Below are 25,644 nucleotides of genomic sequence, written 5' to 3'. Positions count from 1 at the left end.
AGCCAGCTTGTGTGGTCCACTCTGTTCTAACCCAAGATGATGGTTAGAGCAGACAAATACATCTGCCCCCTGCCTACCAGCCACTGTGCCTACAGGGAGAAGATGAAGTCAGCACATCCCACAGGTCGCAGAGCTCCATGGGAGACTACCTATATCCAGCTTCAGAACTGGCCAAGTACCTCTCCTGACAGGATGGGTTCTAGAAGAAGAAAGCTCTGAAGGAAACAAGGTAGAAATGAGACAAGAAGCTGGGTGTGACGGTGCACACCTGCCACTCCAATGCTCAGGAGGCCGAGGCAGGAGGATGAAGGATTCTGGACCAGCCTGAGCTACAAGGCGAGACTCTGTTCTGAATAAAAAATAAAATAAAAATAAAAGTAATGAAATAGGACAAAGAAGGTCACTTGATTATCTTGGTCAGCCTGGTTCCTAAGCTAAGAGGCAGGGCCACAGTATGCCGGGCACGTGCACCCAGCGGGTTCCCAGCATCAGGTCTAACACAAAGCCTCCGCGACTTTCCCTGCAGGCTAGCTCAGCTGCACCAGGACAGGCTTTCCTCTGACCTATGCAGATCTGTCTTCAGGACCTAGGATTTGAGAACTTAAACAATGGGGCAGAGCATGTCTAATGCTGCCGACAACTTTCTTTTGGTTTCAGCATACTTTTATACATGGATGTGACAAAGAAAGCACCAATCCAAGGAAGGTTGGGTTCAGAAAAGCATGATCAGACACAAAAGCCAGTGAGCACGCACTAGACATTAACAGAACAGCTCTTTCCCAGAACTTTCCGCAAGACAGACCAATTTAAACACAATTGCCTGGCACGTACTGCAGATTCTATCAAGGAAAACATGAAAGCCAAGGAAAAAGACTGTATCCAGATTTGGGGTGCACGGAGGACAGCACTCAGCAAATCCTTTCACCAGATTGGTTTCTCTAGCTGTGTTCTGACATCCAACAAGAATAAAAATGTCTTACAAACTGAATGCAAATATTTGTCACGGGAGATACAAAATAACATCCAAGTACGATTCAGGGAACAAAATGTGCCTGAGGTAAAAGGCCTAGGGCCTCTCTCACAGTTCCCCAAGACATTGGTCACTATGCGTCCTTTTGACCGTGTCCCGACACACCACACACCGCCACAAATGCTATTTGACTTCAGGTTGAGGACAAAAGAGTCCAATGAGCAGTGACTCGTTCTGGCTTTTGTACGTGCGGTGCTGGAAGTGTAAACTGCACGCATCCACTGAGCCACACCCCAGCTCAGACAGGCTTCCCAGCAGTAGTTTCCTGCAGGCCTCACCCTCTCCTCTCAGCTGGAGGTACACCCGTCTGAGGAAGAAATGCTCAGGGGGAACTGTTGCCTGCTGAACACACCGGAAGTGCTCCATTCGCATCTCCAGGCCTGGAATGAGGCCTGTGTAATGTGCAGGACCCAAAGACCGTCTAGTCTCTAACTCCTGGCTCAACTGGTAACCTGCAATATGGCGGGGCTGAGAGAAAGGAAAGTTCTCTACCCTGCCGCCTTCCTACAGAGCCTAGGAGGGATGCTAAGATGAGTAATTTGTGGGGAAAAAAAAAAAAAAAAAAAAAAAAAAAAAACAGGAAAAAGACACAGAGCTACAGAGAGAAGAAGGAGGGAGCCAGGGACGATCCCTCTCCCCACACATCCACTACTACCCGACCACCCCTGTCACAAGAGGACTAGAGGGTTTCCTGGGTACTTCTCAGTTACCTCTTGTACATAAGTACATGTACAGTGTGCTGTGTCTCTACATGTGTCTCTACATGATATGAGTGTCTCTACATGTGTGGTATGTGTATACATGTGTTCGCAGGTGTACTCATCCATGAATGCATTTGCTGAGGTCAAAAATGGTTCGCCTTTCGTCATATGGCTGGCAGCCAACAAGCCACAGCAATCCCGTCTCCACGCCACCACCACAATGCAGTTACAGCTTTCTACACGGTCATACCTGACATTTTAACAGCATGTGTGCTGGGCATTGAAACTCCCTTATCACACGAGGCCAGCAAACGCTCTGACCCTGAACCCCAGCCCTGATGCCGCTTGGTCTTTAACTGACACAGATGAGAACATGAGGTCAAAGAGAGAAAGGAGAAGTCAAGATTTGCTTTGGCCGCCTGTCTCCGGCACTGAGACCCCACAGGTGTCTCTTGAACAAAAGAGTAAATGTATGGGTGCCATTGTGGCACCAAGTTCTCTTTATATTTAAATGGAGGCTGAGGATAGCCCACGTCTCAGAAGGATCCTACACGTGTGTGTAGGGCTGGCTTTTGGGGTACCCAGCTGTGGGGCTTTCTGCTTCTGCCTCTGCCATCCACATCTCAGACAACTCTCAGGATAGGTTCATAGTGGATTCCACCATCACCATGTATTCAGTGAGCTCCGGTGCAGCCTGAGCTCTGTCTGCTTTGAGAGGTATTTTCTGTCTTAGGTTCAACACACCATACGTGAGCATCAACTGGATGCCGCTGCCCTAGGCCCTGGCGGGTGCTGTGACCACTGGCAGAGCTCCCAAAAGACAGCATTTTGAGCATACACACTTCCCAATGGGGCTTGAGAGGTACTGAGGTCAATACCAATGTCAGAGATGAACTCCCTTCCAAAAGTCCCATGGAAAGGGAGGTGGAAGCAGGATGACATTAGTAGTTAGCTTGACTACATAATGAGATTCTGCTACAAAAAAAATTTTTTTTTTAAAGTTCTGTTTTGTTTTTAAAGCAAGCTGCATTGAGCTTAGCAGGGCACTGGGTCACAGAACGTAGACAAAACAGAACAGGGAAGAGAGGACGCACACTGGCCGAGGAAACCAGGGGCACCCAGGGCTGAGTCCACTCACTGCCTGCAGGTCAGGAAGCAGCAGAGGGTTGCAGGAATGAGGAAGCAACAAATTCGAAGAATTGCTTCCTTTCCAGAAAAGGCAGAGCCCAGGAGACGCTCGGATTGCACAGTGCTTGTTCAAGCATGCCTGCTTGAGTCTGATCTCAAGAACCCATCGCAAGAAAATGGCCAGCAGCAGCCTGTGCCTGCAGTCCCGGTGTCAGGGGCAGAGGCAGAAAGGTCCCTGGGGCTTGCCAGCTATTCAGTAAGCTTCAGATTCAGTGAGGGACAGGCCACCAAAACTTAAAGGGCAGAGTGATTAAGGAAGGCACCGATGGCAACCCTGGCCTTCATGTGCACACGCTCACCTACGCACACGAAGAAGAAAAAGAGGAAGAGGAGGAGAATGAAAAGGAAAAGACACCAGGTGTGCAAATATGAGGACCTAAATTTGGATCCTGCAACCCACGTAAAGCTAGACCCAGTAGCCTGCATACATGGGTTATCCCAGCACATCCACAAGGAGATAAGAGGCAGGCAGGAGAATCCCTGGAAGGTCTCTGGAGTCCCCAGTAGCAAGCAACAACAAACCCTACCTCAAAGTGGTTGACAAAGATTGATGCTGAGGGCTGTCCTCTGACCTACACACACACACACACACACACACACACACACACACATACATACACATACACACATACACACACACACACACACACACACACACACACACACACACACATGGAACCAGAGAGCCAGAGAAACCCTGGCCATCAGCATCCCATCCATCACCACTGTCACTAGCAGGGGACAACCATGAGTCAAGCCAAGATGCCCTGGTTCTTGACAAGGTTAAGAAGTCACCACCATCTCTCACTTAATGAAGCTAGGACTGCCTTGTTGAATGGAATATTGGATTTCCCTCTGGAACTGACGATCCCTACAGTGGCTGCCTCTCTCTGACCCTATGCCAGCTCCATTTTTAAAAGTCCTCTGGGGACACTCATTTTGGAAAATCAAATTAGCTTTGCTGTTTATTACCCTGTCTGAGCTCTCGTGTGTGCATGTGGTAGAACAGCCAGGAGCACCTGCCACAGTAATACCCCACAATGGTAAAATAGCACTACAGCAATACACCACAGCAGCCCAGAGGCATGGAGACCCTCCCCAACCAAGGATAGGGCCCAGCGATGATGTCTGTGCTAGGATGGGGCCCTACACTGCAGGAGGCACATGCCAAGATTAGTCATGGCTGATCAGGGAGTTCATAAATGTCAGTCATATGGAATTGTGTTTCCTGACACTACAAACTACTGTACAATATTCCTGTTATAGCCCATCAAAGAAAAACAGGGACTTACACACACACACACACACACACATACACACAGGGGTGGGGAGGAGCACATACACATGCACATTCACAGAAGACATATTTATTGATCGCCCACTATTGCTGACATGGTTCTAGAAGCTGCATATACAACAGAGAACAAAACAGACAATATGAGCTTACATTGCTGGAGAAGGAAGACAAAAAAAAAATCAATCCATAAAAGATACAGCCTGGTCCAACTGTGACCATCACGTAGAAAAACAGAAAGGAACTGGGCCACAGAGCAGCCAGGGTGGATGGGCCCTGGGCTGTCGTTTTAAAAAGGAAGCTTATGGGTGGAGAGAAAGCCAGGCAGACACTGGCTTGCTAGAAGGGAGCTGGTGAAATGGCAGATGCCAAGGCCTGTGGCAGAAATGCACTCTGCAAGCCTATGCCAGGGAACCCCGGGAACGAGCCTGATGTTTCTTGAGAGATACGTTATCATATATAGATTGGCTGTCTTTCCTCAGTATCTGCACCTGGAATTCTTGCAGGTGATGACCTACAAATAGATAAAAGATGGTGCCTGCTGTGAAGAGCTCAGATTGGTGATGGGGATACGAGCAGGCACCCAGACACGAGAGCCAGTGACTGGCACTCTCTCTCACACTGGAAGGAGTTGAGGTTTGGTCTTCTGTCTACTGTGATGCTAAGTGCAGACCCCTAAGACCTGGAGTCTTAGACCCGAGTGACTCTGTGACCCTTCCTCCAAGTTATTTCTGATTGGTAAATAAAGATACTGACAGCTAACAGCTGAGTAGAAGAGACCTAGGTGGGGTTTCGGATTCCCAGGCTTGGGGTCAGAGGAGAACCATGAGGAGGAAGAGGTGAAAGAGGAAGGAGAAGCTGCCATGGTTAGGGGAGCCATGGAAACGTGGACCTGAGGGAGGGCTGGCCAATCAGAGTTAAGTCAGCCCAGATGAAACACAGTAGTAACTCAGGGTTATCCATAGGAATGTAGATTCTAACAGCATAGAGGGTAAATATCTGGCCAGTCCTTGTGCTGTTTAAGGCATATTGTAAATATAAAGGTTGCATGTGTCTTTTATCTGGGATCTGAATGGTTAAAGGTGGGGTTGGAACCTCAGATTGGGATTAAATTCCAACAACAGAAAGGCCATAGCCCTCCTCTCTCCCTGAGCGCATCTCAACACACACTCCATGGTAACAAGGCTCTCCTCCTGTGACAGCTGCTGCGTTTCTGGGGCATGGAACAGTTGCCACTGTGCCATGCCCCAGAGACCCTGGTGGTGAGATCAAGTGCCCTGAGTGATGGACTATCTCTGGGCCATGTGACGGAATGAGAAAAAGGTCCAGGGAGCCCTGATTCAGAGAGAGAAGGGCTTGGTCTCTCAGGCCAACTGACCCTTCAAACAGGGGACAAGCCAACTCAAGAGGGAAGCTGGAGTGAAGGAGAAGTCACTAATGGTGCAGGAAGGGCGTGGGGAAAGGCCTCCACCTCCCCACCCCCACCTGGCAATCATGCAGAGGCCTCAGCCAAAGTCAGAAACCTGGCTACTGCAAAGGGAGACTGAACTGGCCTGGTAACAGGCTGGCTAAGGTATGAGATGCCCCACTGGCCACAGTGATATTAATATTGACAGTGTCAGGGAACAGACATCCAGGGCCTGGCACGATATACCCACAGCCTGTGCCTATTGCTTCATCTGCAAAGCGAACTATTACATCAATGTCAATACATGTCCTGTGAGTCAGTATGTGCACTGTGCTAGGACAGGGCTTTGATGGTGCTGATGCTCCTCGAGCTCTTCCAGGGCAGGGCTACTGCCAGTTCTCCAGAGGCTTATCTGGGCTTTGGGAAAGCACCCAGACACTGGGACAAAGATGTCCCACGACATAGGGCAACGGTCTCAGAGAGCCTCAGCTTCCTAGCCCCGGGTTCTGAGAAAAGCCTGCTACCACCTATCTCTCATTTAAACAATGCCTTCCTATCCCCCATCCCCCTGTAGTAACATTGCCCTTGGTGGTCCCAGGACCCACTCAGTGCCCACTGATGGCAATCTTGCACTTTGCCTCCTAATCATTCCTTGGCCAGTGGAGGGCAGTCCATCACCTCTGTTTGACTTACCAGCCCCCAACAAGAAAAACCTGTCTCACCAGGTCAGTCTTCCAGTGTAGAAGGCCTGGAGCAGGCACCTTCCCCCCACAAACACACACACACACACACACACACACACACACACACACACACGAGTCGGCTCTTTTGTCGGGGGTAAAGAGGAAGAGAATTCTGCCTTGGCTGGGTTCAGTGGGTTCTGGAAGGCCACCCACACGCCAAACTGGATGGAGGTGGAGGTGCCAGGCCTGGAGTACGGGAGCATAAATGCCTATAGGTAACTTCCCGGTCCATCTGAACCCCAGAGTCAGGTGCCCAGCGAGGGCACATGCTGCCTGCCAGACCCCATCCACCAGAGTTCCACCGCAAAGGGATGGAGACAGCACCAGGGCAAATGCAGTTTTCAGACCCAAGACCTGAGCAGCTTCCACACACAGCTTTAAGAAGGAAAACCATCAGGAGCCAGCCCAGGCAGATCCCCAGATCTCAAGCTGCTTTGCTCTTAGCCTGGGCACGGAGGTAGAACTGGCTACTGTCCTTGGGTTTAGAAGGAAAAGAAATAAGGTCCCAGGCGCAAGGTCCCTTGGGTCAGTTTACCGCTGCTCTGTCTCAGACAGGAAGCTCTGGAGGTGAACTCTGTTGGAGAAAGCAAGGCAAGCAGGAGCAGTGAGGGGGCCAGCACGTGACCACTGCTCACATGATGGGTGACACAGCTCTCTCGCTGGACCTGCAGAGACCACGTGGAGACACTCCTCAGAACTCACAGTGGCTCTTCACATCTGCACACTACCAAGGTGGCCACACCAAGGACAAGAGGCAGCAAGAACAACTAACTGTCAAGGTCTGCCTCAGCCCACTGCGCTGCGAATTCCTACACGCTCCCAGCCACTCTGGGCCTTCTGTGCCCAGGACCACACATGGTGATTTTTAGCTCAGGCCCGAGCTAACGCAGCCTGACCCAGGTTGTGACATTCCGTAGACTCAAGGACTTCTCTTTTCCAAGGAGAAGCTGGCTCCAGCTTGAGGCTAGAATCGGGGCATCCATGCTCTCCCTTCACCCTTGTCCTCTACTCCCGGCCTCGTGGCACAAGGCTTCACCCTGTACATGTGTACTGGGCTTTCTGATCTAGCCCAATTCTGGGCTGCTAATCTGGCAAAGGATAACGAAAAGCTCCCAGCATCCTCCAGAAACATCTGCCCTGGCCCTCAATTTCAAATCATCCCGACCTCTGAAAGCATCCCAGAGTCTGGAGTAAGATCCCAGGAAGGGCCAGGCCACCCTCCCAGTGTCCCACTCTCTTGCCACTGGCCCTGCTCACATTTATCCCTGCTGTCTGGACACAGTGGGGGCTCTCACACGGCCCATCTCAGCACCACAGTCCCATCCTGAGTTCCAGGGCCTTGCATGCTTACATGTGAATGCCAGCCCTCACGAGCAAGACCCTCCTCTGTGATGATGCCGGGCATACTAAGGTCACACAACCTAAGATGATGTATTTTGACCCTGGAAGCCAGCTTAGGTCACAAGACCCAGAATTCCAGAATTCTGGGAATTTAGAAGGGAGATGTTAGCACCGAATGGCTAGCACTGAATGGTCTAGCTGCTTGGCTCCCACAGACTTTCTGACCTTCCCTGTGGGTCATGGCCAGAGGAAGGACTGAACTGGACTTCTGAAGTGGGGGAAGGGCAGTCTGACTGAAGGAACACAAAGTACCATTCAGACTAGGGACGGGCTGTGTCCTGATGACAGATTGGCCAAGGTTGCATGGTTTCCTTTCCAGTTTGACCTGGTGGTGAAGGGGTATTTGGTGAGTCCTCCTGGGGCCACTGTGCCCTTCAAGGTAAGGTGATACACTGTACACAGAAACCTGCTATCACCACCTACCACAGAACAGGGGCCTGGGAAAAGATTTGATTATCTCAGGGAGGCAGAATGGTCCCAGGCATCCAAAGAATGATTTCAGCTAGTCTTGGGACAAGACATTGAGTATGGTGTCTCAAGAATTTAAGGACTTGAACAGATCCCCTGGGGGAAGAAGATATTGGTTTCTGGACAGGGAGGGTCATGAGGCCTGTTCCAATGGCTCAGAGGCCAGGCCACGCAGGTGGACTCTAGCTGGGGGACAATGGAAATAAAGACACCCTGACCCTTCATGTCCCCAACAGTCAGTGACAATGAAGTTATGGAGAATAAGGAGGAACCCCTGCCCATCACCTCCTGGAAAGTTCTCTGTGCATTCCCTTGGTGACAGGAATTGGGAGTTGGTCAGTATTTGCAATCTTTATCCCATGATTCTTAGGGCTTGAGCAACTGTGATTCCCATTTGAGGGGAGATAACACTGAAGCTTAGGGAAACTTGGTTACTGCCCAAAGTCTATTCTTGTGGCTATCTGCTGGTCCTCCAGTGGCCTCAGCCACCACCGAGCCAGGCGTCCTTGATAAGGAAAGGTGGTGGGAAGGAAAGGGAGAATCTTACAAAGTTCCAGGGTTCCCCCAAGCCTACCAGGTCTCACCCAAGGACCTTTGGAAAAAGAGGCAGAGCTTATCCACAGATGCCCAGTCTTGGCTCTCAGGTAACAATCAGAGCGAGCAGGCCAAGTGTAAGACTCATCACTGACATGCCATTAGAGAGAAAGCCATTATTCATACCAAGGCTCATCTCTGATAAACTATCAGAGAGAGAAACCATTGTCCAGATGAGCTTCATCTCTGACCTCGTTCATTAGAGAGAAAACATCATCCATTCAAGGGACAGGAGACGCTAGCTAGCTCCTAAGAAATGCCGGAGTGGGGAGCTAAGCAGATATTTTCCTGGAGCTAGGAGGCAAGAGCTGGGAGAGCCACCCCGGGACCAGCCTGGCTACCAGCAGGTGTCGCTGCAGCCAGGAAGAAGCAGCAGAACCTACAGAGCTGACATGGAATTTCAATACCAAGGTTGGACAGGGCTGTTCTGGAGGGGACCCACTTAGGCCTGCAGAGGGCAGAGTCACACCAACCCCAGAGAAGCCCCGGGGCACTGCCCCATCAGCAACTGGCCTGTCATTTTTACTCAACTCACTGCTGTGTGTTGGGTATCTTGTGTCCCTACCCTGACCAACTTACACTATAACCAGGCAGAGCGGGGCTGAGATGTCCATCAGTCATGGCCAGAAATGAGCCCTCTGGGTGGTGGAGAGGCCATCTCCAAGGCTTGCCATGCTCCCCCATGCTGACACTGGGCTCACAGTGGCTCCAGTATCCTGTCCAGGAATGTAGGAATCCAGTATCCTCCTGGGGGAAGGTGGTGAGTGGTACACAGCAGGCTTGTTCTCCAGAACCTTACGTGACACCAGCCAGACCCTTCTTACCCATAGATTCTGATCAGAGTCCCAACCCCTGGGCCACCCTGCAAAGAGTGGCTCATAGCTATGGGGCCCAGCTGACCCAGCTTGTCCTACAGGCCCCAACAGCCATCCCTGTCCCTCCTCCCCACTACCAAGGCAACATGGCTGCTGGCCAGGGCCTCTTCATTCCCAGACAAAGCCCTGAAGCAAACCACCCGGCTGGCCGCCCGAGCTCAGGTTGCTGCCTGCAGTGGGCCGGGCCGGGCCGGGCTGGGCATCAGATCATTCATGAAAATCAGGCCTCCACCATGTTCCTGGCCTGCAGTGGGACTCCCGCTCACAATCACCTCATTGTGTGGGTGGCCGTGAGGATTGCTCTGTGGAAGAGAGGAGGAGGGGGAGGAGGAGAGGGAAGATTGAGGAGGGTGGGAGGAGCTGGTGTTAGAGGCAGAGAGAAGAGAGGGGAGGGAAGGGAGGAGAGGGCAGATGGGTGGGAAATGGAGATGAAGGTGGTCTAAGAGCAGGAAATCAGGTACATGGAAGGTACGAATGGCCTCCCAGACTAAGGAGGCTGCTCCCTGACAAAGATGCTCCCTGCTCAGTGCTAAGGCCACAGTGATCTGAAACTTGCATAGTTCCATCTCCCCAAAGGCTAGCTACAGGGATCACCCTCTCCATAGGAGGACGAAAAGTTCACAGGCACAGAGACTATGTACAGCCTGGGGCCAGACTCTATCTCCCCAGCGGTCATTGTCCGACCTCCTTAGAGAACTCAGCTGGGCAAGAGCTCAGTAGCTTCAGCCTCAGGCCTACTATTTTCAGATCCTGGCCACAGTTTTCACTCACTGATGCCTCAGTTTCCCCACCTGAAAGTCAGGTGACACCCATCCCCTCCGTCATGGTAGAGCAGGTAAGACATGGCCGGCACAGCAGGCTTACAATCCATCTCCCACAGCCTTGCTCTTAATTCTGACCAAGGCAGCCATGTTCACCTAAGCCTAACCTAGTGCCGGGTGGGCTGAGTGCCAGGCCAGGGCACCCAGCTGCTGTGGCAGACTGATGTTTGCTCTCCTCGACAGCAGACAGCATGCAGGGACTCCTTCCCAGTTACACCCAGCAGAGAAATGAACAGATCAACCAACCAACAACAAAGGAAGCAGATCCCTGTAGCAGGGACAGAAGGGGGGTAAGTGGGGGCCACGAGGGGAGGGAGCACAGTGATGCTGTGTTGCCCAGGCCCCGCCCATGTGTGTCACAGAATAAAATACTCACAGACATGCCACCAGCCACTGCAAAGAGCCTGGCACACTGGAAGCCTTGGTCAGAAGCACCAAGAGCCCAAGGACTCCATGGGACATTAGAACTGTGGCCCATTTCATGGTGCACATGGACAGATAGGCTTAGACTATGTAACCAAGCACCCCTTTCTGGGGTCTTCATCTAGGGGACTGCAGTTGGTACAAGACAATGGGAGATGGGGCAAGCATCTCAGGATGGCTGGCATGTCCCATCTCAGTACCCCTCTTGACCCATCCAAATGCTAAACAACCAGGTAGTGCCAAGGACCAGATCAGTGGAACATAAGTAACCAAGAAACGGGGCAGACATTATTGCTTTGCTTATCAGTTTGTGGAGAAGGAAGATGAATCAGTAAGTTCCATGCAGTAATCTCTCAGACATCAGCAGCAGACAGCCACGCACCTACCGGACAAATCCCTTACCTTTGGCCCTGGGTCTCATCTCAGCTATCTCTTGGAGCATGCTTCCCTCTCCCCTCCAGCTCCTGGCCACTGTCCTGTTCCCCAAGAGGACACTTGGTTCTCCTGTGTCCCTCAACAGTTCTTTGCTCCAGACTTTCTGTATAAGAGCCCACCTCTGACCAACAAAAGCCCTCCCTGCCCTCATGTACCTCTCCTACCACAACACAATATCACCCCTGGCCTCTCTTTCAGCTCCATGTATTAGAGATGTGTGCATGTGTATCTGTGCCTGTAAGTGTGTGAATATATGAACTGACAACACAGTATTATCCTTGGCTTCTGTTTCAGGCCCACCTATTAGAGATGTGTGTGTGTATGTGTGCCTGTGTCTGTGTGTGCATGAGTGTGTGTGTGTGTGTGGATGAGTGTGTGTGTGTGTGTGTGTGTGTGTGTGTCTGTGCCTATGTGCGCATTCACAGGTATTCCAGAGCCTCTCAGTCACTGGGAGGGGTGGTTAGGCACTGCACTGTGGCTTGAAGCCTCTAGGCAGCAGCAGTAGAAAGGAAAGCCAGGCCACAGTAACTGGGCTGTGCTGATGCACCTTTAGTAAATGGGAAAATCCCAGTAGGGCCATATTCCAAGAAGCTAACACTATAAGCGATGAAAATGAGCCCGAGTGAGGAAGCCCTGGTGCCTGCAGAGCCAGCCGTGCACCTCCATGTGCTGTGCCCAGTTCACAGCCTCCTGCCAAGAGGATGCCCGATCCAGGTCCAAAATGCTGGCCTGTATCCAGCATCCTGGGGGAGATGCCTGCTGTCCCAGCCATGGCAGCTGTCCGTCAACCCTACAGAAAGCAAGTAGTGAGTCTCACCTAGATCTCCAGTGTCCATCCCTGTGTCCGGGGCTCTCTTAGGGACCATGTGCTAAGGAAATGCCATCTCAGTTCATTGGATACTGAAAGCAACTGCAGCAACCCCAACACATTCTAGAATATCCGCTCACTGGGAGTCTGGGCCACAGAGACTATGGAAACGGAATGCCTGTGACATCAGGCCAAGAAAGGAGTCAGCAGAGAAACAAATGTGTGTGGTCAGAAAAATCTTAGTCACCACCACTCAGGTCCCTGACTCCTGAACAGGAAGAGACAGAGAAGAAACTGAGCAGAGAACCCAGCGTGGCTTTCTGGGTAGACCTGCTTCCTCCTCCTCTCCTCCTTCCTCCTCCTTCTTCCCGCTTCCCTCCTCCTCCTCCTTCCTCCCTTGTCCCTCCTCCCTCCTCTTCTCCTTCCTCCTTTCTCCCTCTTCCCTCCTCCTTCCTCCCTCCTCTTCCTCTTGCTTCCTCCCTCTTCCCTCCTCCTTCCTCCCTTCTCCTTCTTCCCTCCTCCTTCCTCCCTTCTCCTTCTTTCCTCCTCCTTCCTCCCTTCTCCTTCCTCCCTCCTCCTTCCTCCCTCCTCCTTCCTCCCTCCTCCAGATTTCCATTTTTAATTAATAAGTGCCTCTGAAAAGCCATGCAGCATGCTGCCAGACTTCATAGCAGGGCAACAGCTCTGTGCCAGAGTCATCTCTATCACCTGAAATAAAAAAGTCACAGATCCTACTGCTACTGATGCAGGACCTCATCCAGCCCTCCCAGCTCCAGCATGGTAAGCTGCTTGTGACCAAGCAATAGGCAGATGTCAACAAAGCCCCCACCCCTGGCTCCTGTCAGTCCCCAGTGCAGCCTAGGCCTCCTCTCCCTCCCGCTCTGTGATGAACACATATTCGAGATCCAACAGCTGGAGAGCTATAACACATCTGAACCAAAACAGCCTTCTCCTCCATGTGTCCTGCTGGTGGGAGGTGGATGTTCCCTCCCAGGCCAGCCGCACCCATGGGAGCCCATTGGCTATGGACAAACTTGCCACTTCTCCTTGGTTAGCAAGTCTGGATGGCACCCCTGTCTCAGGTCCTTTGATCTCCACAGGGCTCAGGCAGTGCCCTGACAGCAGCCTTGGGGCGGGGGGAGGTGGCTTACTTCCCTCCTCATGCTTCTCAAGCATGGGGGGTGGGGTATCAGCTCACCTCTCTCCCCAGGGATTGGAATGATCCCAGCACACACTTCAATGCCAAGATCCATGACCAGGCCTCACTCCACCCCCAGCAAGGCAGAACTGCTTCCCATGTTCTCCCCAGCCAAGTGCCCCATCCCCACCCTCCTAACCTCCTTCTCAGTCAACCTGTCCACCTGATGGCTGCCTTCCTCACCCACCCTGTGCAGGCAGTCAGGGTGCTTGGCACGAGTCACTCTAGTGGGAACAAGCTGTGATGTTCCTCTGTTGTGACCTCGAGCAACCCAGGTGACTCTCTTCTGCACCTTCTTCTGGACTTTCTCTCCTCCCAGACAGAATTCATCCCTGGGCTCTGGGGAAAGCCACACAAGAACAGGGGCTGGCCATGCAAAAGACATGTCAACAGACCTTGGCTGCACTGCTCCACCTAACTCTAAAGATGCTCCACAGGCTGGGCCTCAGGACTCAGGTTTCAGCCAGCCCACAATTCTCACTTTACTAACCATGCTCACAGAAGCACTTCTACCACCACTGGATAATCAATCACTGGCCTAGATCTCCACACAAGCATTGGGTCCTGAAGCACAGGGGCAGGGTGGGCCACCATCACAGACACACCAGGCACAAACCGGGGATTTTAAGTGGGAACAGACACCTGGCTTCACCTCTAGTTGTCACTAGTCCCCAAGGTTCTCCTGGTAGCTTTCCATCCCATTACCCTATCCTCACTCCTGAACCAGGCTTCAATATCAGTTCATGGCTGCCTTCACACCGGGTTCTTCAGCCACAGAACTCCTACAGGTTCTCTAACCTGGCCTCTCGCCTCTGGCTTTTGGTAAAAATCCTCTCGCTGGATGCTCTGGCTTCGCACCCCATCTCCTACCTCGCTTTCACTCGTCTCTGCCCTTGTGTCCTATCTGATGGTCTCTCCCCTCAGACTTCTGCACACACTGCATGCCCTGCCCCCGTGGGGGTGTAGTGTTCCTTCTAGTCCCTCACTTCCTTAGCTCTCTCTGAGGTTAAGGCCTCCCTCAGAGAAGCCTCCTCCAGTTAAGTCTCCTGTCAAATCTTAATTGCCTACTGGATTAGTTAAATAGCCATTCCTGAGCTCTCCTCTGGCCATGTTGCTAGGGGCTCCTTCCTGGGTCCTCACAGTCTTCCCAGTCCTGCTTGGAGCCCAGTCAGGCCTTGCCTACATCTGTGGAATGACTGCGGGAACTGCTGCATGCCATCAGCACAACAACTTAGAGGGCAGCCCCTCCATCCACACCCAACATATACACACATGTCACATGTCTGTACAGACACCTCTGCACCCACCTACCACACACACACACACACACACACAGAATGCAGCCCAGGAGCAGAAGTGGATGCAGCAGATGGCCTAAAGTGACACTGATCACAGCAGGGATGAGAGCTAGTGTCTACAAAGCCACAAGCTTCCAGGCACCTATAGTATCTCTTCACCCACCCCTGCTGTCCCATAACATGGTTCTAATTGATGCCTCATTTCACAGATGCCAATGCTCAGATCTGAAGGTCTTGCACGCCCCGCCCCCCAGCTGCTGCCATGACTGCCCGTGTGCTTCTCCTGTGTCCTAATGGACAGCGAAGGCCGCAAGTCGGAGAGGTGTCCAACAAAGGGGAGCCATCTAGCAGATTGCAGTCACTACTCAGAAGACCTTGGTCATGAGGAAACAAAGGGATTCCCTGTCCGATGCTGTGGTAGTTTGCCATGGCAGCGGACATTGCTGTCCTAATACACAATAGATCCCCAGTGACGCACACGCCTAGGGATGCCTTGCTCCCCTGAGCCCACCATGTGACGGCCATCGCCAACACTGGCTCTCACAACAGCGACACACAGTGAAGACAAATGGAGAAACTGAGGCTCCCAGTTTCTGAAGTTCACATAATTTTCCGTGTGCCGTTTTCCTGAGCCCAATCTCTCCACAGCCTGGATACTCTGCAAGACCGTGTTCAGACCATCAAATCAAGCATTATATGGTAGCTGGTTTTATGTCAATTTGACACAAGCTAGAGTCATGGGAGAGGAAGGAGCAATGGTTGAAAAAAATGCTTCCTTGAGATGGGCTATGGGCAAGCCTGGAAGCCATTTTCTCAAGTAGTGATTGATGTGGGAGGGCCCAGCCCACTGCGGGTCGGACCACTCCTGGGCTGGTGGTCCTGGGTTTTACAAGAAAGCAGACTGAGCAAGGCATGAGGAACAAATACTTCTCCATGGCCTCTGCATCAGCTCCTGCCTCCAGGTTCCTGCCCTGCTTAGTTCCTGACCTAACTTCCCTCAATAATGGGCTGCAAAACCCTTTTCTCCCCGACTTGCCTTTCTTTGGTCTTGATGTTTCATAGTAACCTTGACTAAGACACAGAGAACAGAGGTTTAGGCTCTCACAAGAACATTACGGTTCAAGAGAAACCTGGAGATAACATTAACTTTCTTGCTGTCCCCCAGCTAGTGTGGGTGATACAGGTTCTTAAGATTTTACCCATAGACTTTGGAAGCAGCCACTAAAACACTACTAGCTTCCAGTTACCAAGCATCTACCCACTGTACCCAAGACCACTCATATGCCTCAAAGGCCTACACAGTGAGTACAGGGACAGCTGTGAGCACAGCCGGGCTCCAAGCTCCCCTGACAGCCTGAGAGACCAGGCCAAGTGTGGGGTCAAAGCTCATTTGACTTGGAACTGTGTTTTAAGTGTTCCCTATCTGTGCAGGGCTAGTACTACCAGGATGAGCCCTCTACACAGTAGGATTAGAAGCTGTTGTTTGCCTCTTTCTGCACACCTCCAATCCCAGATGTCCACAGGGGGAAGTAGGATTGTCCCTACAGAAGGACAGCAGACATTCAAAAGAATATCAATAAAGAGATGGTTTAATGGTTAAACACACACTGGCTGGGCAAGCATAAAGACCTGAGTCAGAATCCCCAGTACCCATGTTTAAAAAAAAGTCATGGTCATCCCGTGGTCATGAAGCCCCAGCACTGTGGGTAATATAGGAAGGGGGATCCCCAGGGCTTGCTGGCCTCCAGCCTAGCTCTGGGTTCAGTGAGGAACCCTGTCTCGAGAATGAGAGATGCACACCCTCAGTATATGCACACCCAGATAAACGTGTGCATGCACACTTGCACACACACACACACACACACACACACACAGTCCCAGCCCTTAGAAGAGCCCATCCTTTTAAGCAGCAGTGTTGCCTAGGTGAGGCAGGTAAGACCCAGCCCCATTGCCCTCTCTATTTGGGATGTGCAAATAGCTCTTGTTTGTTCTCCCACGCTACCTTCTGCAGCTCTGGCTTTTATCCTTGAAGTGCTGATAAGAGAGTCTGGAAAATGCTAATACCGGAGGACCGTCCCTGCAGAGTTATAATGAAAAGCTTTACATAAATTGTGATATTTCACTCCTGTCCCGGGTGTGTGAGGGCTTTATTAACTGCAGCCCCGTCTCTCCGCCAGTGCCTGCCGATCCACATTGCTGACTTCAACGCATCCAATTCATCAGGCGTTTATCACGTGCCCACTTGGTGTCCGGCACCGTTCCAGGCAGCGGGAGGCTTCATTCTGTCAATGAATATTTACTGAGCTTCCTCTCGGTGCCAGGGAGACTGGCAGGTACATGAAGCAGTGTGGTGAGCAGCAGGGCACGGACCAGGACAAGGTGCAGTGAGCTAGAGAGGCACACACTGGACAGCCTTGTAAAGGAGGAGGCCTCGCACTCCTTCCTAGAGAGAAAGAGCAGGGTGTGCTGGCAAGGGGCCTATACCTGTGAAGGCCCAGGAAAAGGAACCTAACGGAGTCCACAGGACCCTAGGAAGAGGGACCTGGACATGTCACCTATACATGAACAGAACAGGTATATTTATTGTCAACTCTACACCCCATTGTCTCCCAGTCTAACCTCAATGGCACCTCCAGACCGGAGGAATGAGCTGGTCAGTGATCCCTTGGATGTTACAGCAGCATAAAAGACTAAAGGAAGAGGAAGGAAGGTTCCAGAAGCAGGGAAGGCACCTATCTCAGCTACAGGATCTGAAGAAGGGCTCATGCTGCCGATGGCCCCTGTGCTGGGCAGAGCCCCACTCTACCCCTCCAACTCCCATGGGGCTGTCGAGACGGGGGCTGTGAAGAGGCTGTGGGGATTTAATGAGGTCAGGACAGGAGGGTCCATTCTGAGAGGACCATGCTCTCAGAAGAAGGGGGAAAAGCACAAGTAGGCGGAGGAGGGTCCCCCCGACACCATCCTCGGGAAAGTGGGACCCCACAATGTCACTGACCAAGCCCCATCTGTGGCACTGTGCACATGAGCTGGGCGTATGCGCGCAGCCTGCAGCCTCACTCCCCTCCGTCCCACTGTGAGACCCCAGCATGCCGGGTGCACAGAAGGCTCAAGTTCTCAGGGCCCAGCTGGTCTGTCTTGAGCTCATTGCGAGGATAAGGCAGATGATTCGGGCCAATTCCCAGGGGCTTCCACAGATTAGCCATTCATTAGCCCTACTGTAGAACCCCCAAGATTCTCTCTGAAATCATCAGATGATGCCCACAGCAGGGACTGATTTCTGTAAAGGCCTCCTGCTGTCACGGTCCAGATTAGTGCCCCCAACAACCGGCCTCCTCCCCACCAGATCCACAGAGGTGAAGAAAGCGACAGCTTCCACGCACTGTTTAAAACATTTTTCCTCCAAACAAGAAAACATTTTAAAATATTTTTTTAATTATTTTTATTTTATGTGCATCAGTGTTTTTGCTTACATTCATGTCTCTGAGGGTGTCAGATCCCCAGGAGCTGGGGATATAGACAGTTGTGAGCTGCCATGTGGGTGCTGGGAATTGAACCAAAGACCTCTGGAAGAGCAGCTGGTGCTCTTAACCGCTGAGTCATTCTCTCCAGCTCAAGAAAATATATTTAAGGCAACAGAAGCAGCAACCTTTCCTTCCAAGAGCAAATTCCTTATGTCCTCTGCTCTTCTAATCAGTGGGCAAGACCACAAACCCAAGCTACCTCCAATGCTGGGACAATGCCCCAAATTACCATCTGCCCTCTCCATGTCAAATTAAAGACGGTCAATATCAGTATCAGAGTGTCTTTCTTGGGAGGGGGCACTGTGTGTGCACAAGAATGTGCAAGTGTGGGAGCATAAATAAGGAAGTCAAAGGTCAACTTTGGGCTTTCACTCCTCAGAAGCTGTCTACCTAGCTTTTTGAGGCCAGGTCTGTCATGGATTTGGAACTCACTCATAAGGCTAGGCCGGCTGGCCAGTGAGCCCCAGGGATCCCCCTGCCTCTATTCTCCAAGTGCACTGCCATATCCTGGGTCAGGCTGAAGTCAGGCCTTACACTTGCAAAATAACCGCTTTACCTATTGAGCACATTCACTGCAGTCTCGTCTTTAAAAGATTTTTTTAAGACAAAGTATTATTTTTAAACTTATAAACTGGGTGATCTCTCCAGAGGACAGTGTGGGACATACCCACCTACCCTCCACTAAATGACAAGGTTATGACCTAGAGATCTGTATCTGTCATCCTTCAGCAGCCTGTTGGAAACCAGAGGGAGCAAAGGTCACTCACAGTCTCTGGCCTTCTCCTGGAGTACACAGCTCCAAGTCTCAGAGCCTGTCACTCTCAGTCTCACCCAGAGAGTAATGGCTTCTGAACTGGTCCCTGCTGAGGTCCGAGCAGCCACCGACACACTTGGATGCCCTTCAGTCAGCAAATCTCATGGTCCTGGCGTAAGATCTGCAACCAGAGCCATGGTCTCTGTCCAACACGCCCTGTTTCTCCTCATCTGAATGAAGGTCTCCTCTCTGCTTCTCCAAGGAGAGCCTGGGTCCACTACCAAGCAAGGAGTGAGACACCCCCCCCCAAGGCACCCCAAGTCCCGCACTTCCCATGGGCAAAAAAAGCCATCAGAGGAATCTGCACCCAGCATAGCACAGGAGCTGAGGATGAGCCGAGCCCCAGACTTCCATTGCTCCAGCAGGTGCAACCAGGGTCCCCTCATTTATGTCATTTTCCTGAAGAGTGCAGTAAGCCCTCCCCACCTCACACTTGAGGACAGAGGGTCTCCTGGAGACCCCCTGGGGAGTCTGGGACACTATTTAAAATCACACTGAGTGCTCTCGGCTGCTAGATTAGTGAGACCTTATTGCTGAAGACACATGCACATGCTTTGACCTCAGGGCATGAGAAATCAGGGTGGCTCTGACCAGGAAACTTTCTCCCTGCTGGATAGCTTTCATTGTGTTGGAAGGTGGTAGTGTGAGCACTGTATGGGTAGGTGGTAGGCATATCCCAAAAAGACAGGTAAGAGGGCAGAGGAAGGAAGGACTAGATACAGTGACTTCAGAGCCCCAAGACCCACCCTGGCTGCTATCAAGGTGGAGCCAGTCTCTCGTTCCCTTGCTAGCCTCTTAGTATATAGGTATGAAAATGGCCTAGGTTTATAAGAACAGGTGGCCGGGAAGCAAACGTGCCTGGCTGGTGGCCTGGCGTGGCTGGCAGAGGCAGGAGGGGCCTGCTGAGGGCAAGTGAACTCAGAGCTAGTGAAGCTAACCGCTGGGTGAAGCAGACATCCAACCCTCGAAGGCAGGGCATCAGGGCTCCCCAAAGAGCTGCACTCAAATGTTTGCCCAAAGATAATGAGTTGCCGTGGCAACAGCGGCCAGATGGTGGGAATGGGGTGTGCTATAGAGAGTGACCCAGAGCTCTGATTCCACCGAGAGGCTGGCGGGGGAAAAGCCGCAGCCCTCTTGTGCCGGGTTCTTTTTTTATATATCAATGTGTCTTCTTTTATGTGGCTGGGCCTCAGAACTTCAGAGGTGCTGAGTGGTTTGTATTTTGCCCAGCGACCTGTGCGGCAGGACTTGTTGTACACTTCGCTAATGAAGCTCCCAGAACAGCCTCCTGGGAGATGGAAGAAGAGCCTTAATTATTGCTTCCTCCCTGGCTCCCATCTAAGGTCCTGGTCAGATACCTGTGAGGCAGATAGGGCTCAAGAGCCTGGACACAGGTTCCTGCTGGGCTGCAGAGCCCAGGTACAGAAACTGAGCCCAGTCCATTCAGGAAAGAAAGGCAGGGAGTTTGAAGTTCAGTTTCTGTGGAGAGGATCGAGCTGGAATGGTCTCCTGTCAGAGGTTACACATTCAGCTGAAGGGCACACTATACAGCATGGAGAATCAACGGGTTGGGATGCAGAGAAACAGACATTTCTTCCCAATTCTGTTTTCATCTTTGTCCCATCAACTAGCTATAGATACAAATGTCACTCAAAGGTTTTGAGTCTTCAAAATGTTTCCTGTTCTAGGTATAAGCCAGCTCTGTGGGTGGCCTCTTTCCTCATCCACTCCCCCTCCCATGTGCCTCTCTGGCTGCTAAGACCTGCCCGCTGGAGTGGAAAAAACCGTGATCTGGAACTGGGGGTCTTAATTTCTGCAGACTCGCCTACGAAGCAGGCTCTAGGACTAAGCCCTCAAACTGCACCCAAGACACCTAACCACTGAATGAAACAGACTGTGCCCATCGCAGGGATATATTGGAGGCCCTGCAGCCTGTCCTTACCACTGGAATCAGGGAGCTCTCCTGGTGACTGCTCGCTTTTATCTATGCATGTGTCCCTTTTTGCTTTAGCTGCTAGGAAGCTCTCAGATCTGTGACTGGTCTTCAACATGACATGCACCAAGCCTGTCCCCACCAGTGTGGTCTGATTCTTCTTCCTTCCCACACTTGCTTTATTTATACTGTCTCACATATTTTGTAAAACTTTCTTGATTCTTTTTTAATATGGTAAGGGAAAGATTCATTCACAGAACACACGTCCTACAGTGTCAGGGCTCCTGGTAGCCAGCATCAGGACCACAGCTGAAGAGTTCAGCTCTGTCTGAAGATGTGAACATCAACGGAGGAGGGAGGGGGAGGAGGGAGAGGCAGGCATTGAGAGAGAAGGAGATGGCTTCGTGGGAGTGAAGGGTTGGTGAGGAAGCTATGCCTGGGAATGGGAAGAAACAGTAGAGATTATAAAGCTCAGCCTAACGAATGACAAGATACCTGGCTGGAGCCGGGTTAACAGTTCACCCTGTCTGTGGATGAGGAGGCATCAAGGGATGAGGGTCTAGCTGCTCCCCACAAGATCGAGAGATGCAGCTGTAACTCTTTCCCAGCTCAGGACCCCCAGCAGCACTCCAGATGTGGGCCATGCACCACATGATACAGTGAGACTCCCATGGCAGAGTTCCCTGGCAGCTGAGACTCTAGCTGAGAGTCCCAGGATGGAAGGAGTTCAAATAGGAGTCTGCCTGGCTCACACCGAGAACTGAGCCTTCCAATAACAGGCATGGCCCTCCTTGTACAGGGAGCGCCTCCTCCCAGAGCCAGGGTGCTGCCTGTACTCCACACGCTCCAAACCCAGGGGCAGAAAGCTACCTGGGCATGTTTGATCTTGCCTTCTCCCAGCATGGGTTACGGAACCCAGACTTTTGACATAGTGTTTGCTCTGATGAGAGGGAGGGAGGGAGGGAGGGAGAGATGGAGGAAGAAAGGGAGGGAGGGAGGACAGATATAGGTGTCAGCTTCTGGCCAGAAGTACAGTAAATGTCACAGTGTTCCACACCAAAGCCCCCTAGCTTCACCACTGGAGAGTGTCCGCCATTGTTAGCTCGGAGAGCTCGACGCCCTACTTCGCTTACAACACTGGTCACTTAGCCATGTGGCTATGAGAGACCAGAAGAAACTCAAAGCAGCAAGCAAGCAGCAGGAGGAGGCACTGCTAAGAAGAATGGCCGCATCACTGTACACAAAAAGAGGTCAGTAAACAGTACCCGCGGTGACTCCGGGAAGCATGGGACCCCTGGCACTAAGTAGCCCCTGACATGGTCCAGTGGCCCCTGACAACCAGATAATTCCAGCAACCGGCCAGAGCCCAGCATGTGCCTGGCCTGTGATGGGCACTGGGTGACTGAGCAAACAGTTGACTGCTAGGCTTTCTTTGCGTGCATTTGGTAGGAAAACGAGCCAGGATCAAAACCATCTGCAGCATCCCTGTCCTTACGGCTCTGTTCTCACACATTTAATGATGACTCCGAGTTAGGGAGGGATTAACCATCATATCCACTGCTATTCTCTTCTAGGACACCAGCTGGATCCCAGGGACATTGTCCATCCAATGCTTACAAACTGCCGGTCCTCCTCTCTTCCAGATGAAGAAACAGGCTCTTTAGAGCAAGTCTCTAGATTCTAGACTCTAGAAAATACTTGGCCATGGCAAACCTGTCCCCTTGTCCCCAGAAAATTGCAACAAAAATTTTGGGAAGGCTCTCAAAAACAAGAATTTAATGTTATGTGTCTGCATTTTGCAGGTGCCAGGTGTGGGTGCCTCACATCTGCAATTCCGACAGTTAGCAGGGCAGGAGGCAGGAGGACTTTTGTAAGTTTGAGGCCAGCCTGTGTTACAGAGTAAGATCTTTCTTAAAAAAAAAAAAAAAATAAGTCTTCAGGCAGCAGAGACAGTGTGCCAGGAAGGCAGGAGAGGGTGACAGTCTACAAGAGGGGACAGGGTTGAGTTAGGGAAATCCAGGTCAATGGGGAAGCAAGGAAGAGCCAGTTTTAGTCAGAAATTGTGTGAGTGATGCCAAGCAGAGTCTGCTCTATCCAGAGCAGATGTGCAGAGGGCACTGTCCAGATGTTGGCTCCATGTCAGATGCCCCAACACCATCCCCTCAGTGACCCTATTAGCATAATAAGCTCACTCCCAAGACAAATGCTCAGAACACTATCGTGTCTCATCTTTCTGAGCAGCTGGGGAATGAAGACCCACTCCTGAGCTCTGTAGGGAGAAGGATGTGTGGGGTTCTGAGACACAAGGACTCTGCCAATGCCATAGCTTTCCAAGGAAGGAGTCGGTTTCACTCTGAGTAACTTCAAATCCTCAGCCTTAAGCCCTTTGACAAATTGCCACCAGGCCCCTGCCTGGCCCATGCAGAAAATTCTGAGTGACCCCAGGAGCAGTGACATCAGCTAATATAAAGGAGCAGTTTCCAGAGAGAATGGTCTATCCCAATTCCAACATCATCTCAGTTGTTGGCTTCTGAGATTCATGGGGCCATGGCTTTGCTGCCTAACTTGGCACACATCTCTGGTTCTGCCAATGAGCACCCTGGTTCATGAGGAGCAAAGGGGAGGGAAGCTTTGTTGGAGAACAAAATGCTCCCTTCTCCATGTACACAGACCCCATTCAGTGGGCCCATTCTGATAAGCATGTCACCAGAATGTGATATTCATACAGAACATTCCATTGCTTGGACTCAGGACATTGGCTTACCAGCTATGGCGGGCAATCTGTAGGTGGCACTCCCAGAAAAAAGTTGGGGCTGTGGGAGGTAATAAACAGGGAAGCACATAATTCAGACCTCACGCTGGGGCTCCCAGACTCTGACTCCTTTGACAAAGAAGTTGTATCATCACATAGCAGCGGCTGATGCGAGGAATGGAGATATACGAGCCTAGGTCCTAAGACAAAACCCGGCCATCTCCTTTCCTCCAAGGACAGCCTCTGTTCTTTAGTACTTTCCTAGGCACACACACACCATGAACAAAATCACAACCGGACAGAGCACGTGGGTCCTCTCTGCCCTTGTTAAAGTTAACATTTGTTATGATGAGAGCAAGCACAGGCCTGTCATCTCAATGCTAAGAAGATGGAGGCAAGACTATCATTAGTTCATGGGCAACCTGGGAAAGGGGGTGGGGCATTCACTGTTAGTGTCCCCTCATGTGTTCTTCACTCACACTGGAATAATGAGACCAGCAGGTTCCCACGAGGCCCCTGGGACAGGAAGGCTCACCTGCAGCATGAGGTCCCATCTCTATGCCCCTGTCCCTTGCCCAACAACTCCTTGCTTGCTATCTTGACCCCTGTGTGATTTAGGCACTTTCAGATGAGAGATACCCACACGCCCCTCTTTGTCACTGGTGTGATTTCACACACTTTGAATTCCTCTTGTACCCTCACATCTGCCAACGTGTGTGTAGATGGTCTCTGCAACCTCTCACTACTGCTCTCCTGTCAGAGGGCCACATAGTCTTGAACCCTTGATGGAGACCCTTATAGATGCCTCAACCAAGGTCACTATCCTCCCTCTTCATCTTCCCTGGCTCCCAGTACTCCGGCCCTGCCTTGTACTGCAGCAGCATCCCAGGTGCCATGTTGGACCACACACACACACACACACACACACACACACACACACACGTCTTCCTCTCTTTAGTAGAGCAACATCTACATGGGTTCATGTGCGTGAAACCCAAGAAATACCCAGCTCCCATCGCCACCTGTTTCCGGAGGCTCAGCAGGTCGCCATCCACACGGAGATACATCCTTTTGGATAGAGCCAACAGCAGCCAGCACTCCAGGTTCTCTGATCCCAGAGCTTAGAAAGATTGGTAAAGTCACAATCTGGGGCCTAGATCCCAGTTATGCCCACTCCTTTCTGGAAGCTTCTGGCTCTAGATAGAGACTCACTCTACATATTGGCCTTGAGTCTCCATGTCTGGGTCTCTCCTCTCCCATTCCCAGACTCAACCCGCCTGGGCAGGACCCATGTGTCAGAGGGGAAGCTGTCCTCCAGCAGTAAAGCTGAGGGAAGCAGATGGGGAAGCAACCTCACTGTCCAGATAAAACATCACCAGTGATGGGTCCCCATTGTCTCCCTGAGTCTCTACAGAACCTGAACTCCAGCTACCTGCTGGCTGGACACTGGACACTGGGATAGCTGGTCATCTACCTCACTCCTGCAGTCAGACAAATTCATGCCTCATCCTGGGGTCTGCTCTGGGAAACAAGTCAACCATAGAACCTCAGACAAGACTATTTTGTGGGGGTCCTGAGGTTCAAGGAAGCTGATGGAGGAAAGAAGGCTCCCCTCCCACCGCCCTCAACTGTTCATTGAAAATCCTCCCCCATTTTACATTTACATCTGCTTTGCATCCTCATAAATATTCATAAGGGATGCTGGGAATCTCATCAGAAGCTGGCAGCCAGATGTGATTTAAAACTCAAAGCCCCCTCCACACCCTGAAAAATACACCTTCTAGCAGCCAGTTAAGGCAGCAAGTAGGAGTGCAGATCACCTCAATCCTGGGAAGGAGGTTCCGACACTTCTGGCTCCATCCACCGCTCTCCACACACTGAACCCCAACCCTGCTGCATTAGTTCAAGGCTCACTGGGTGGGAAATTCCAGCCCTCGGG

The 25,644-nt window shown here is 51.6% G+C and overlaps 1 protein-coding gene across 1 annotated transcript in view; it reads right to left on the bottom strand.

Moving 5' to 3' along the window:
* Positions 1-25,644, bottom strand: part of Sorcs2 (sortilin related VPS10 domain containing receptor 2) — a 380,275-nt gene that overhangs the window by 288,632 nt on the left and 65,999 nt on the right. The window lies entirely within an intron of this gene.

The sequence above is a fragment of the Apodemus sylvaticus genome, chromosome 11 (assembly GCF_947179515.1).
Source record: "Apodemus sylvaticus chromosome 11, mApoSyl1.1, whole genome shotgun sequence".
NCBI lineage: Eukaryota > Metazoa > Chordata > Mammalia > Rodentia > Muridae > Apodemus > Apodemus sylvaticus.
The sequence above is the reverse complement of the archived record's forward strand: the minus strand, read 5'-3'. Positions and strand labels throughout refer to the sequence as shown.